This window comes from Sarcophilus harrisii, chromosome 3, assembly GCF_902635505.1.
Source record: "Sarcophilus harrisii chromosome 3, mSarHar1.11, whole genome shotgun sequence".
Classification (NCBI taxonomy): Eukaryota; Metazoa; Chordata; class Mammalia; order Dasyuromorphia; family Dasyuridae; genus Sarcophilus; species Sarcophilus harrisii.
The window spans coordinates 161,107,517-161,122,284 of NC_045428.1; the positions used below are offsets into that span (position 1 = coordinate 161,107,517).

At 33.6% G+C, this 14,768-nt stretch overlaps 1 long non-coding RNA gene across 1 annotated transcript; it reads right to left on the bottom strand.

Moving 5' to 3' along the window:
• Nucleotides 1–2,165: 2,165 nt before the first annotated feature.
• On the bottom strand, nt 2,166–12,736 carry LOC116423020. Its single transcript, XR_004233511.1, has 4 exons — nt 12,568–12,736; nt 4,739–4,800; nt 4,528–4,641; nt 2,166–2,398 (listed from the first exon to the last, which is right to left on the bottom strand). It is a non-coding gene; the product is annotated as an uncharacterized LOC116423020 (long non-coding RNA).
• Nucleotides 12,737–14,768: the final 2,032 nt, after the last annotated feature.

Here is a 14,768-nt window from a genome sequence, read left to right on the forward strand (position 1 = left end):
TGAATTCCCCAGACAATTCCAACTCTTTCACACCCAATTCAAGACATAGGATAATCAAGGGTTTTATGCAGTGAATCATGCAATTTGATCACCTTGCTGAGGTAGATCAGAAAGATCTATTTGAAACTTCCACAGGAGGTGAGACAGTACAACATGAAGCTAGGGTTATCTTTTTTGCTTTTCTTATATCCCTAGTGTTTGTATAATGTCTAGCACGTAAGATATGCATAATAAATGGATGTTGACTGATAGATTGGATCTCAGGACATCAGCATTCTGCCTTTCTCTTTCTACAGTCAAATCATAAGTACTGAATAAAGGCTTCAGTGCTTAATATGACATGATATAATTAAAATTGAAGATTTATCCTTTGCATCATCAAATGAATCCTATAATTTCCCAGAAGAAATTTAATACTCTTTCCTTGTCTTATTCAATCCTTTGCTAAAATGATGGTCATTTTCAATATCTGTACAAGATAGAAATACTGATGGAAGATCTATAAAAATTGTCCATCAAATTAGACATTATAATTTAGAGAATAGGCATTGTTCATCCACTTCATTATCCCTTATGTTCATAAACCTAGTCCACTTCCCTGGTAATCCTCAGCCAGGATTCATAGGTTAAGCCACAGTCGGGATGAGAACTTCACATCCAGTGTACCCTGTGACTCTATACTGCTAAAAATATATCTCATGACCTTTACCAGTGCATTTATCTTTAAGTAGTACCTTTAAGCATTTATCTTCGAGTAGACACAATTAATATAAAACAAAAGCTTTTGTGAAATTATCATTGCAAGAATGGTAGCTATAAAATATTTTTACTATAAACCTGTGACACAAAACCTCCCACAAATATACACAACATTAGTGAGAATAAGCACACACATAGAATGCACTAACAGAAGGGCACACATTGAGAAAATCCATGTGGCCTATGCAACTCATACCTATGATGCTGAAAAATGCCATTGTTTTTCCTCTTCTTGGGTCCCACATGCTGATCCTTCACTTCACAAGTCTCTTCTGGAGCAGTTACTTGACTTCCTGAGCCTGTTTCTCTTTGTACATCACCATCAAATGGCCAGAGACTGCTTTCTTCTTGACTCACAGAGCTCACAATTTGCAAAGTTGTATCTATTTGCCTATACACACAGATAATCCAAGCGTGTATCTTAACCTGGACAATAGACATGTTTCAACCATTTGCTTTTTCCTATATTAATGGTTAAATTAAACTCTTCTGAATATTTATGAGTATAGTTCCTGCTTTTATTCTTTTTTTCTTTTAAAAATATTTCCCCCTCAATTACATGTTAAAATATTTTTAATATTTTTTAACCTTTTTAGTTTTAAATACTATCTCTTCCACTCCTCTCTTCCCCCTCTCCTCGACCCTCATGTGGTAGGTTATACATATACAATCATGTAAAATATTTTCATATTGGTCATTTTGTATGACTCAAAATGAGAATTAAGAAGAAAGTAAAAAATAGCATGATTCAGTAAAAAATATATCAATTCTTTCTCTGAAGGTGGATAGTATGTTTCATCCTTAGTCCTTTAGGATTGTCTAGGATCATTGTATTCTGAGAATAGCTGTGTCTTTCATAATTCTTCATCATGAATATCTTTTAGATAGCTTAAAGTGTTCTGAGGTTTGATGATTCACAAACAGGAATGTCTACACCAATGCAATCAAATTCATATAAAAAGGGGACACTAAATCATACTACATAAAGATCCCTGGATGCATGTTGTCTCAGAAAAACACATATTAACATTGTTCTATTATATTTATATTTATATTACTAACTATTTTCCAATAATATGTTATTCTCATTCTAGAATCACTCAGAAGTGTTGTGGGCAGTACATTTGATGCCTCTTATCTAGACAACCTCCCCATTAGAGGGGAATTCCTCTTTAACTTAGAGTCTGTTCTGGATTTTCTTCTATGATCTTGGTTATCACCATGGCAAATATATCTGTTTTGTCTTTCATGATATTAATGATCAAATTATTTTCACAAAAAATATAAAAAATTTAAAAATTGGCATATAGATGAGAAGCAATGATGGACTTTAGCAAAGCTATAATGTCACACATATTAAGACCTAATCATTCCTCAAATTCTGTGAGCATAATTTGAATGTCACTAAGTAGGTACAAGAAAGTGTATTAAATAGAGAAAGGAGAATAAGTCTATAACTATGAAGCCCCTAACCATTTAAATGATTTTAGGATTTCCCGAGAGACATTAGTATTATACAGAATTCAGATTTGAGGGATAAAAGAAATCTTAAGAAATGGAGCTATTACTTACTAGTCCTATTTTTGTGAGATCCTCACCTGTGGTGAGGTGCTCTTGTTGGGACCCAAGGCAACTGTCTCTGGGAAAGAGGAAAGAAGAGAGTATCCACTGATCACAGTTGTTACTGAGATGAATTTTTAATTATGTATCTTTGATTCTTGTATTCTTTGAAGAGTCTCAGTAATTCATCTCTTCAGAATTTTGCACTTCTTCACTTGTTTGTAAATTGATCTCTCAATGTCCTTATAACTCTATCATTTCCAGTACTAATTTTCTCTATGTACACTTTTTGAATATTGCTGTTTTCTTTATATCTCTTCTTACCTATCATCTCTTCATACTCTAAAAATACATCCAGGTTTCTGATGTTCAAGCTCAAATGTTTTCTTATCATGGATAATGAATAAAGTTTGTTATAAAACATTTGCAAATCATTTTCACTTTTCACTTTTGTTGTTACCTTTTCATTTTCATCTTTAAATGGCTACAGATGATTATTTTTAGTAAGGTCTCACCAATCTTTCTTCAAACTGACTTTTTGCATATTGTTTACATCTTTCTTCTATAAGATGGTATTGTTCATGATCTTCTATCACCCTTCTCCACAAGATTTTACAAATAATTTTACATTCAAAATTGGTGTTGCTCTTGGCTTTCATCTCAAGAACATATAAATAATAAAAACACTAGCATTGCACCATAGTACTCCCTGGTTATTTATGAGTATGCTTGCAAATAAGGCAATATCCTAAGGCATCTACAAATGTTGTTCTTAATATGATATAATAACAAGGGGCATTAGATTTAGCCAAATAACTAGCTGAAGGTGTTTCACAATGTTTTCTTTTCCTTCATTTTGAAAGCTAAGTGAAATTTAAAATAAATTTAATTGCCATGATTCGGATTTGCTCATGCAGAATAACAGAGGTTTCTTTTTAAATGTGTGTCTGTAGCATTTTGATGTCAATGCTAAATAGAGATAACCATGAGTGTAACATTGACAAACATATGTTATCTCAAACCCAGAGTTCAAAGCTTGCATCAAAATAGGCTCTGTTTCTCTTATGCACTTCGTATGACATATTTAGAATGGTAACTGCTGATTGTTTTCATTATTACTTTGTAAGGATGGGGTGCTATAATTGTGGAATTGAGACCATGATTCTCCCTCACTTCTGGCATCATTACATATCACATATACTGTGTCTATATGAATTCAAAACATCTGGATGCAAACTTCAAATTAAATGACTACAAAAACACATTGGGAAACTCTCAATTTCTATAGATCTGATAGAAAATAATGCTATAGGTGGTCTTATGCCCTTGTGTTTATTTTTATTTTCACATTTGAAAATAAAGATACTTTTTGTTGATGAAAATGAAAAGAAATATGTATTTTTCAGGTATTTAGTCTATTACAATAGCTAAAGGATAAAATATAGCATATGATAGACAATAAGAAAAAAATGCTGGTAAAAAAGAAAATTACACAGGGTAAGTAATTATAGAACAAATTATATTTGGTTATCACTTATATGCCTCATAAAGCATTTTTACCTACATTATTTCATTTGATACTTCCAACACTGCTGTATAGTAGGTGATCTAGCTTATTTTCATCTTTTATAAATTTTTGAGGAATTTTATAATTGAGGAAACTGATGCTTAATAGGCATAGTTTTGCAAAAGTATATTATTAAAATGGAACTCAAGCCCAAAACTTTTGATGGCTGTACTACAACTGTTTCCTTAGCTAGTAGTATATAGATAAATGCATTGATCTGAATAGAAAATAGATTCTGGATTAAAAAAAAAACAAATCTTAGTGATTAGAAAGTAATTTAGCACAGGGCAGCCAGGTGATGCAGTGGATAGCATGCTGGCCTAGAGACATGAATACTTGATTTCAAATTTAGCTTTAGAGGCTTATTATATGGTTCAGGACAAGCCTCTCAATTTCTCTTTGCCTCATTTTTCCTCATCTGTATTATGGGGATAATAATAGCATTTGCCTGCCATAGTTGTTCTGAAGACCAAATGAGATAATAATTGTAATGCACTTAGCACAATGCCTAGTATATAGTAAGCACTATAGAAATGTTAATTACTAGTATTATTATATATTTAAGGTGTGATAAAGACAATGACCAAACAAAAGTCGTGGTGATGCTAAAAGGTCAAGATTAAAACTAAAATTAAACTCACCTCTTTCACAAATTAACTTTGGGCTCATTTTCAGAAGTTAGAGTAGATCAGAAGAATCAAACACATGACCAGAACCCTGTGGCCTCCAACACTCTGAATTACAGCCTAAACCAGCTTGAAATGTAATTAGAAAATCTTTAACAAAATAAATACAAATTCAATAAAACATAGGTAACATTACATTTCAAAACTAAATCAACATGCCACTTACGTGACCCCATTTCTATTCGACTATTGTTCTAGACAGTTCCATTTATAGATGACATCAACATCCTACAATCAATAGAAAAACATTTGAAGATGTGGCTATAGAGCTCAGCCATCTCTAACACACACTGGGTACATTTAATAATAGTACTTATCCCAGGGTTGCTAAGAAAATCAAGTGAATCAACATATATAAAATACTTTGCAAACCTTAAAGGTAATATAAATTTGAGATATTATTATCTCCATTTTACAGAAAAAAAAGTGAGACTGGAAATGCCCTGCCTATTAGCACAGAACTAATGTGAAGTAGGATTATTTTCTGTCAAAGCCAATATAATCAAAGATATGGTTTGTCCGGTGACAATGTATAACTGTAAAAGCTGGACTATTAGGAAAACTGAGTGCCATATTACAGAATCAGTGTCTTCAAACTGTAGCATTGTAGAATACTTTTGAGAGTCCCTTGGACAATCAATACTTAAAGAAATTATTAATTCAAGCTATTCACCAGATGGCCAAATACTAATGGTAAAGTCTAAATACGTTGGCCATATAAAGAGAAGACAGAACTCATTGGAAAAGGTGCTGATGTTTGGAAAGATTGAAGGTAAAAGGAAAAGGGGATGGCAGAGAATGAAATGGATAGATAGGAAGCAACAGATATGAGTTTGGACAGAGTTTGGAAAATAGTGGAGGATAAAAAAAAAAAAAAACCTGTCATGCTATGGCCCATAAGGTCATAAAGAAGAAAAGAGTAAAAGAGAGGAAAGCAGAAAAGAGGAGGAGAGGAGAGAGCAGAGAAGGAAAGAAGAGGAGAGAGGAGGGAAAGAGTGGAGAAAGGAAGGAAGGGTACAGGAGAGGAGGGCAGAGGGGAGGAGAGGAGGTGAGAAGTGGAGAGAACTAGGTGTGTAATCCTGAGAAAGTCGTTTAACCTTAATTGTCTAGCAGAAAGAGACAGAGACAGAGAGAGAGGGAGGGGGAGAAAGAAAGGGAGAGGAAGGGTACTAGAGGGAAGAGGAGGGAATGAGAGGAGAAACTCATGAGGAACATTTAGGAATTCGTAAATGTAGAAAGAGATCAAATCAACAGTTAGAAAGCAGAGAGAGAACCTATGAAGTCTCTGAAATGGAGAGGGAAAAGAATGTTTAAATGATTAATAGTGTCAAAAGATGCAAAGTTCAAAAGACTACAGAAAAACAGCAGTTCTAGGATGACCTACAAGTCACTGCTCTCCTATGCTTCCTCTAGGCCCAAGGTTTTTGTACTACACTGTGACTGCTACTTAATCATTTCAGTTGTGTCTGACTCTTTGTGAGCTCATTGGGGGTTTTCTTGGCAAAGATATGAGTGTTTTGCCATTACATTTTCCAGATGAGGAACTAAAGTAAACAGGGTTAAGTGACTTGCCCTGGGTCACACAGCTAGTAAGACTGGATTTGAACTCACAAAGGTGACTCTTCCTGATTCCAAACCCAGTGCTCTATCCACTGTACCACCTAACTGCCCCATCCTCTTGTCTACCAAAGCAAAAACTTTGGTAGCTAACTAGGTTTTTCCTCTCCACATTGATCCACATTTCAAAATTACTTCTTTTATCTTCTTTATTTTTATCTATCTTTATCAATTTGGCTTGTTGGACTTGGAGGAGAGATAAAGAATGTGATAGATGTCTTGATTTATTAGACAAGTTGTCACATAGGAAAGGGACTAGATTTATTCTTTGGTGCTTTGTTATTCCAGAGGATAGAACTGGTAATAATAAGAAAGAATAGAAGAAATTTATCAAAATACAAGGAAAGGAATAAACTATCTTACGAGGTAGTTCTTATAACTGAAGTTGCTCAACTGAAGAGTGATGAAAATTTCTTAGAGTTGTTGAAGGAAAGAGGCTAGTCTTAATCAACAGATTCTCTTTCAGCGTATTACAAACATCTAAGATTCATGTATCCAAAGAGTTTGTGCTAAAAATTCTTTTATGGTGCCTTAAGCAATAAATAATCATTAAGAATGTTATTTATAGCATAGGGGCAGCTAGGTGATGCAGTAGATACAGCACCAGCCCTGAAGTCAGAAGGACCCGAGTTCAAATCTGGTCTCAGACATTTAACACTTCCTAGCTGTGTGACCTTGGGCAAGTCACTTAATCCCAATTGCCTCAGGGAAAAAAAAAGAATATTATGAGTAGTATATAGAATCATCCTGGGGGTAAAAATTACTTTTTTGTTGCTACTGAAAAGGGATCATGGAACAAAAAATATTGCAAAGCACTGATCTAGGTGACCTTTGATATTTTTGTCAACTCTAAAATTCTATGAAAGTATGTATAAATGTAGATCTACTCCTCTTGATATACCTTGTCAATAAAAGGCTTTCTAGATTAGGTAGCAAGTGACTATTTTTGCAAACTACCATTTGCAAGATGGAAAAATCAATTACTATTACTGTTTTCTACTTTGGGAGGAAGGGAGATGAATACCAACCCTAGATACAATTCTAAAGTGACTTAATTTTATCTTTGGCAAGCCTCTTCCCTCACTCTTTATACTCCTACCCCATTTCTTGGCACACCTCACTATAATTTGTGCATTAAAAGTCTAATAAAGCTGTTCATTTGATTACAATAGTTTGTGTTTAAGTATCTCTTTAATGAAATAGCATTATCAAATCATGGTCACAATGTTCATCTTTGAATTTGTCATAGATATGTCTTGCTTATAGGGTATTTTCCAAGAGAGTAGACAACATATAATTCAGTGTTTTGTAGTAAAAAAAAATCACCAAAAATCTTAGTTCTGATGAGTCTCTTTTGTATTTCATATTAGTTCAGCTGCTCTCTCAAAGGTCACAGCAATGTGAAAACCACAGATTCTGTTTCTTCATATATTAGCATCACATAAGGTTTAAAATTTTATTTTGGGGTTTTACTGATGGCTTTTGTTTTTACAGCAGTCATAGCTCAAGACAATATTTCCCATTCATACCCCAATAATCTTTATATATAAAGAAAACTAGTTAATCAAAAGCAATAAACAAAATAATTATCCCTGCAGCTTATTCAACATTTCGCACCAATGATGCCTTTATAACTACCAAGAAGAAGGAAATATATTTCATTATCTGTTTTCTGAAACCAGGCTTGATTACTACAATTAATCAAATTCACTTTTTTCACTTTTTTTATTTCTATTGTTATAATCCTTGGTTATATATTTTTTCTTTGATCTACTTAGCTGATATACATTAAGTCCTATAACTCTTACCATGTTTCCAATAATTTCTCATATTGCTCTCATAGAGCAAAAATAGTATTCTGTTACATTCATATCCCATAATTTATGCAATAATTCCTTAATCAATAGACACCCACTCTCTTTGGAGATATTTGCTACTGTCAAAAAAAAAAAAGGTTTGCTATAAAGATTTTGCCATATGTGAGTCTTTATGTATCTTATCTATCTTTGACCTTTTTGAAGTCCTATGCTTGGTGGAGGGCTCACCAGCTCAAACAGTATGAACAATTTAGACAAGTACCTTACATAACTCCAAATTGTTTTTCATATCAATTTCCTTAATTCACAAGTTTACCAACAGCCACGTTAAATTTTAAGGCAATACCAGTCTACCAAACAATACATAGGCTTATATATCCTTCTTTAAAATAGGAATCAAGAAAAATTTCCTCACTTGTATATACTCAGAGTAGGAGTTAACACAAGCTTCTGTCCAAACTTTCCAATTTTTGGAAAGATACCATCATCCTTCCAGTCAACTAATTTTGCAATCATACAGCAATCCTTAGCTTCTCCAATTCTCAATTTATATCCTATCTGTTGCCAAGTTTTATCTATTCTTATTTTACATCTCTTATATTCATCTCTTTCTCTCCAATTATTAAGTGACTGCCTTATTTCAGACTCTCATTACTTCTCATCTATTAGAAGTCACCTACTTGTTCTCTTTCCCTCATATCTCTCCCCTCTACAATCTATCTTCCTCACAATTACCGAAGTGATTTTCCTCAAACTCAGTCTTGGTCTGATCTTATAGACCCCTTAGTCAATAAACTGTAGAAGCTCCTACATCTAAAATATGGAGAACTCCTTACTCTAAAATAAAGTATTATTTCATCTTATCTTTTTCTTTTTAAATTTATATTTTGTATAGATTTTATATTTATGTAATTATTAGCATATTAATATGTCAGTATAATTTATAGCTAAGTGACTATATATATAATAGAAATGTGTTCTTTTTTTTAAAACCAGTCAGCTATGTGATTAAAAAAAACTGGTGATTATACTGCTTTAATCCCTTAATGCGAGAAAATATAAAAGAAGAATTGCCTCTGTGACCATTTTTATGTTTCCATTCCTCCCTGATTTTTCTTCCCCTTGAGTTGCTGCTGCTTTCCACTTTTCTTAAATCTTATTCATTCTCATATAATCCTCAATTGACTGACACTGTCCAATTTGCTATTCAGTACACAAAATATTCCATCTCCCAAATTCAGGCCTTTAATTAACTGACCCCTATCCCTAGAATTCTCTCCTTCTTCAGTTCAACAGACTTCCTTGAAATCCCAGCTAAAATCTCATCTTCAACAAGAAACATTTTTCCTCACACCACGTTATGTTAATGCCTCCCCTCTGTCCATTATCTCTGGTTTATCCTGTATATGTCATTATTATAACTTGAATATAAATACCTACATGGTACATTGTCTCACCTATTAAATTGTGAGCTCCTTGAAGGCAAAAACTTGGGTGTTTTTACTTTATTGTCTTTCTTTGTGTTTTCAGAGCTTAGCATAGTGACTTGAACATAGTAGGCTCTTAATAAATATTTGTTTATTGACCATCTGCCAGTGTCTCATACGTGTCCCACATCTCACCACTTGTGACAGCTCAATTTTCTTAACATTAATGGATGTATGTGAAAAAAAAAAGAAAAATTAAGCTAATTCCACCTTATGTTTTCTCATTATATCACTGTGAGGGGTCAAGCATGATTTATTACCTACTTTTGTTTTCTAAAGTGGGAAATCAAGCCTTAGGGAAGTAGAAGTGATTGTTCCAAAACCCCAAGTTAAGTCAGTAACTGGCAGAACCTGCCTGCCTGTCCAGCACATCAATATGCTTTGTGTTATTCTAGACTTCCATATCTGAGAAAGTAGTACTATATTAGTCTTTCCAATTTATTTGAGAGACAGTATCAAATCCACTTTAGATGGTATCTTCACTAGTGAAATTGGATAGTACCAGCCTTTGAAAAATCTTAAGGAAGTGTTGGGGACTAGGAAGGAACAAAGGATATTGAAAATATTAACAAAAAAAATTTTTTTCTCCTTGAAAATACAAATCAAGACTACTCATAAAAGTGTACATTGTAAAATTCATCAATACATACTTCATGGCCTCCCTTTTTTCAAAAAAAGTTTCCAGAAATGTTTTGATGTCACAAATTTGGTGCAAAATCAGAGTATGTTTTAAATGATAAATAACATTAGTTATTAGCATCAGCAGACCAATCAACAGATTAAAACTTGCATAATCAAGAGGCAGAGTATGGTAATAATATTTTACTTGCTAATCTAGGTGGTTGTCTTGAATACTTGATCCAAAGAATCTTGATTATTGGAGTCAAAAAGAGAGAGTCACTAGGTGTTGGATTTGCCTCCAAGGGTAACAAGCACTCAAGAAACTATTTCTCTCTCTCTCTCTCTCTCTCTCTCTCTCTCTCTTTTTTTCTCTTTCTCTCTCTTTCTCTCTCTTTTTCTCTTTCTCTCTCTTTCTCTCTCTCTTTATATATATATATACACACACACACATTATATGTGCATATATACACATATTATATATGCATTTATAAAAATACATATGCACATTTATTTGTGTATGAATATATGTGTATTCATATATATATCTTTATATATATATATATAATTTTACTTAGTAAAAGTTGATTTATTTATAGGAGAGTGATTTCCAAACCATATATCTGTACTAACTTGTTATAGCAAAGATCAAAATCAATATCAAATCAGATGAAAGAATAAAAAGATTAAGACATAATGTCCAATCAAGGTATCTTTACCATCACTTGTATAATCAAGATGTTGCTGCTGAAAATTGAAAATAGACAAAAGCAGACATAAAAATAGAAGATCATTATTTCCTAATGTATTTGGTATTGAAGTTCGTTATTCAGTAGACATAATATTTTCAGTGCTTGTCTGCAAAAACTAGTACAAACCATGAGGCTATTATTACAAAAGGCAGTTTTTCTTGCCTTCTGCAGAAAGAAGAGGAGGAGGAGAACAGAAATCTCAAAAGGAAGAAGGTATGGATATGGAGATGTGAAGATGATTAAGGCAGAATGGAGACTGGCCAGTTAGAAAAAAGGATACAGAGACAAAGGGCATGGGAGTGACTTGAATATGGCAGGATAATATCCAAAAATAAAATTAAGAGTTGAGAAAAATAATTCATTGGGAGAAAGGGAGAAAGAGAGATAGAATGGGGTAAATTATATCACATAAAAGAGGCATGAAAGATTTTTTACAATGGAGAGAAGACATGGAGGAAGGACAGAAATAGTAAATATGGATAAGGTAGGTGAAAGGAGCCAATGTAGCTGTTGTTTCAAGGTGACAAGGCTCCACCATCAATGCCAAGGACTTTGCCCATTGCAGTCGAATATGACAATGTGAGAGTGAAGTTCTGAACTTCCCTGACAGAGAATTCATACAGATAGTGAGGTTCCTGCACCCTTTCTGATCTCTTTTTCTGATACAGAGGGCAGGTGTTAAATGCAAAGTTTTCCTGTATGAGACCTGTATAATTTTTTGTCAGTTTGTATGTCACCTAAATATAATATGATAACTCCTTAATCTGGGTTCTTCATTGTTTTGAAGTAGAAGACAGAGAAAGGAGAAAAAGTCCATTTTTAGATGGAAGTAAAAGGGATAGAAGTCTGGCTACTTTGTCTTAATGATTTGAAGTTCAAATGGGGATTCGGAACTTATGCAAAGTAGAATCTTAATATTTATCAACAAATAAATGGAGACTTCATAATTCATTCCTGGGCAGAGTTAGTGTTAGAGAAAATAGACTAGATAAGTAGAAGAATGTTTCAGGAAAATTTCCCCCCTTTTGTTTTTCTTCTGAATAGTCCTACTCCTGAGTGAAGGGCTGAATAGAGGCTTTGACTAAAAAGAAGTAATGTTCCTGATGTCTACTTCCATAAAAGTGTGGACCATCCTAGATGGAGTTCTGATAACCTAAGTACATCTGATACCAAACTGTTAGGCTAAGAAAAATTTAATTTAATACTAATCATTCACCATAAGAAGGAACCCCCCCCCCAAAAAAAAAAAGGCTAGCTGTTACTTTAGCCAGTAAACAATCTTCCTGGCAAATAGAGAAGCATTTACTTCTGATTACTATCTTTCCCAATATGTCCTCCCTCCATAAGTCTTTCTTCCCTTTCACTTATCCTCTTCTTCTACTTTCCTGTATGGTAAGACAGATTTCTATACTCAACTGAGTGTGTATATTTTTTTTTTTTAAATCAATTTTGGTGAGTGTAAGATTCAACTGTTTCTCTATCACCCCTTCCCCATCTTCCTCTCCATTGTAAAAGATCTTTCATGGATCTATGTGTGAGACAACTTACGCCATGCTATCTCTTTCTTCTCTTCTCTCAGGGAATTCCTCTTTCATACCTTAATTTTATTTTAACAATATTATCCCACTCACCCCCATGCCCTTTGTCTATGTATATAGACAAATAGGAATAGTTCCTGAAAAGTCAATAGGATAGAAAACCTACCATTTTTTTCATAGACAGCGGCTACTGTGTTACCAATTCCTGGTAATTCTTCCTGAAGTAGTCTGGGACAGCTTTTGTTCATTGTGTTGTTAGTTTCATCATAGCTATAGTAGTCAAAAAAAGAAAGGAGTTCTTAGGAGTTCTAAGTATCATCTTACCATGTAGGAATAGAAACAGTTTAACATAATTGAATTTTTTATAATTTCTCTTTCTTGTTTATCTTTTTTATGTTTCTCTTGAGTCTTGTATTTGAAAGTCAATTTTTCTAGTCAGTTCTAGTCTTTTTCATCAGGAATGCTTGAAATTTCTCTATTTCATTAAATATCCATTTTTTTGAAGAATTATACCCATTTTTGCTGGGCAGGTGATTTTTAGCTGTAATCCTAGCTCTTTTGGTTTCTGGAATATCACATTGTTAGCCCTCTGATCCTTTAATATAGAAGCCACTAAATTTTGTAATATCTTGGTTGTAGTTTCATGATATCTAGATGCTTTCTTTCTGGCTACTCACAATATTTTCTCCTTGATCTAAGAGCTTTCCTTAATTGTAGGTTTTAAGAGGAGCTCTTCACTCCGCTTTTCAACCAGACAGCATTTGTCTTTGTATATCAATGATATACATTGTATACAGTGATAAAGTGCCATGAACATAGTTGTAATTCAACAAAGTACATACAAATTAATTGGAGACAGGGAGGACTGTGTGGAAAGTGCATGTCTAATATGAAAGGTAGTTTGTTTACAATAGGACAGGATTCCAGAAAACCTTATTGGAAAGATAGTGACAGAGGTACACTAAAGACTTATATGATGCTTAATAATGCTTATGGAATGACTTAATAAAATATAAGAGATGGAACAATGCTCAATATATTAAGTTAACTCCTGTCAAAATTTATCAATCAATAAACATTTATCAGGCACCAAAAATGCTGGATTTTTTGCTAAATATTAGGTATTTAAAAGGAGAAAGTCTCTGACCTCAAGGAGCTCAAAAGCTAATGGAAGAGACAACATGTAAGCAAATATCTACAAACTAGCTGTACATAGGATAAGTAAGAAATAATTAATAGAAGAAAAGCATTAGAATTCAGAAAAATTGGGAAAGACTTTCTATAAGAGGTGAGATTTTACTTTGACTTTAAAGGAAGCCAGGGAAGTCAGTAGGCAGAGTTTACAAAGGAGGGCATTGTAGACATGCAGGACATCCAGACAAAATGACAGAGCAGAAAGATATAATGTCTAGTTCATGGGACAACCAGGAGGATAGTATCACTGAACCAAAGAATTTATGACAAGTAGTAAGGTATAATAAAACTGGAAAGGTAAGAGAGATCAAAAGTTATAAAGGGATTTGGATGCCCAACAAAAGATTTTTGATCTTGGAGGTGATAGGCAGTCACTGGAATTTATTGAGTAGGGGTTAACATGGTCAGACTTGTGCCTTAGGAAAATCACTTTGATATCTGAATGGAGAAAAGATTGGAATGGTGAGAGACTGGAAGCAGGCAAATTATTGTAATATTCTATGTATGTGGGAGGATGTGGACAAGAAGGAGAAAATAAGGAAGTGAAGAATGGTTGGGATGTCTTTTGTTGGTAGTAGTTCTGTGAGCCTAGAGTTCCATTGAATTCAAGTATTCTTTTTGGTAGGATTAAGGATGAAATGCTATAGTAAACTTTTGAATTTTTCTTAAAAGTTACCTAAGTTTTATCAAACAATAAACAAAGTCTCATGAAAGACATGAAGCATTTAGTATTTCTTAAGCCTGGCAGAATCTGGAGCTTAGAAAATACTCCGGCTTAGGAGCTCTCTAATCATAGCACAGGCTTTCTCCTTTAACTTAAAATTTTCTTATATGTTATATATACATTTCTCTCTAGGGAAAATATTTTGTTTTCTTTAAGCCTTCTGACATCACATGATGCAACTTGATGCAAAAATGATACACATCATGTCACATGAGAGGTTTAAAAAGACAGGGGAGTATTTCTTCAGCTGCTGTGAGAATTCTCAAGAGATACTTGGGAGAAGGAGCTGAGCAGTTGTAGAATAAGGCAGAGAATCTCTAGGGAAACTTCATGGAAACACATTGTGTTTCTGAAAAGAAATAAAAATTCAGTAAGTAAAGAAGAGTGAAAAATGACTGAGTGAAGGGGAGAAGCAGGGTAAGGGGAAGAGGGGGAATTATTATAGAAGA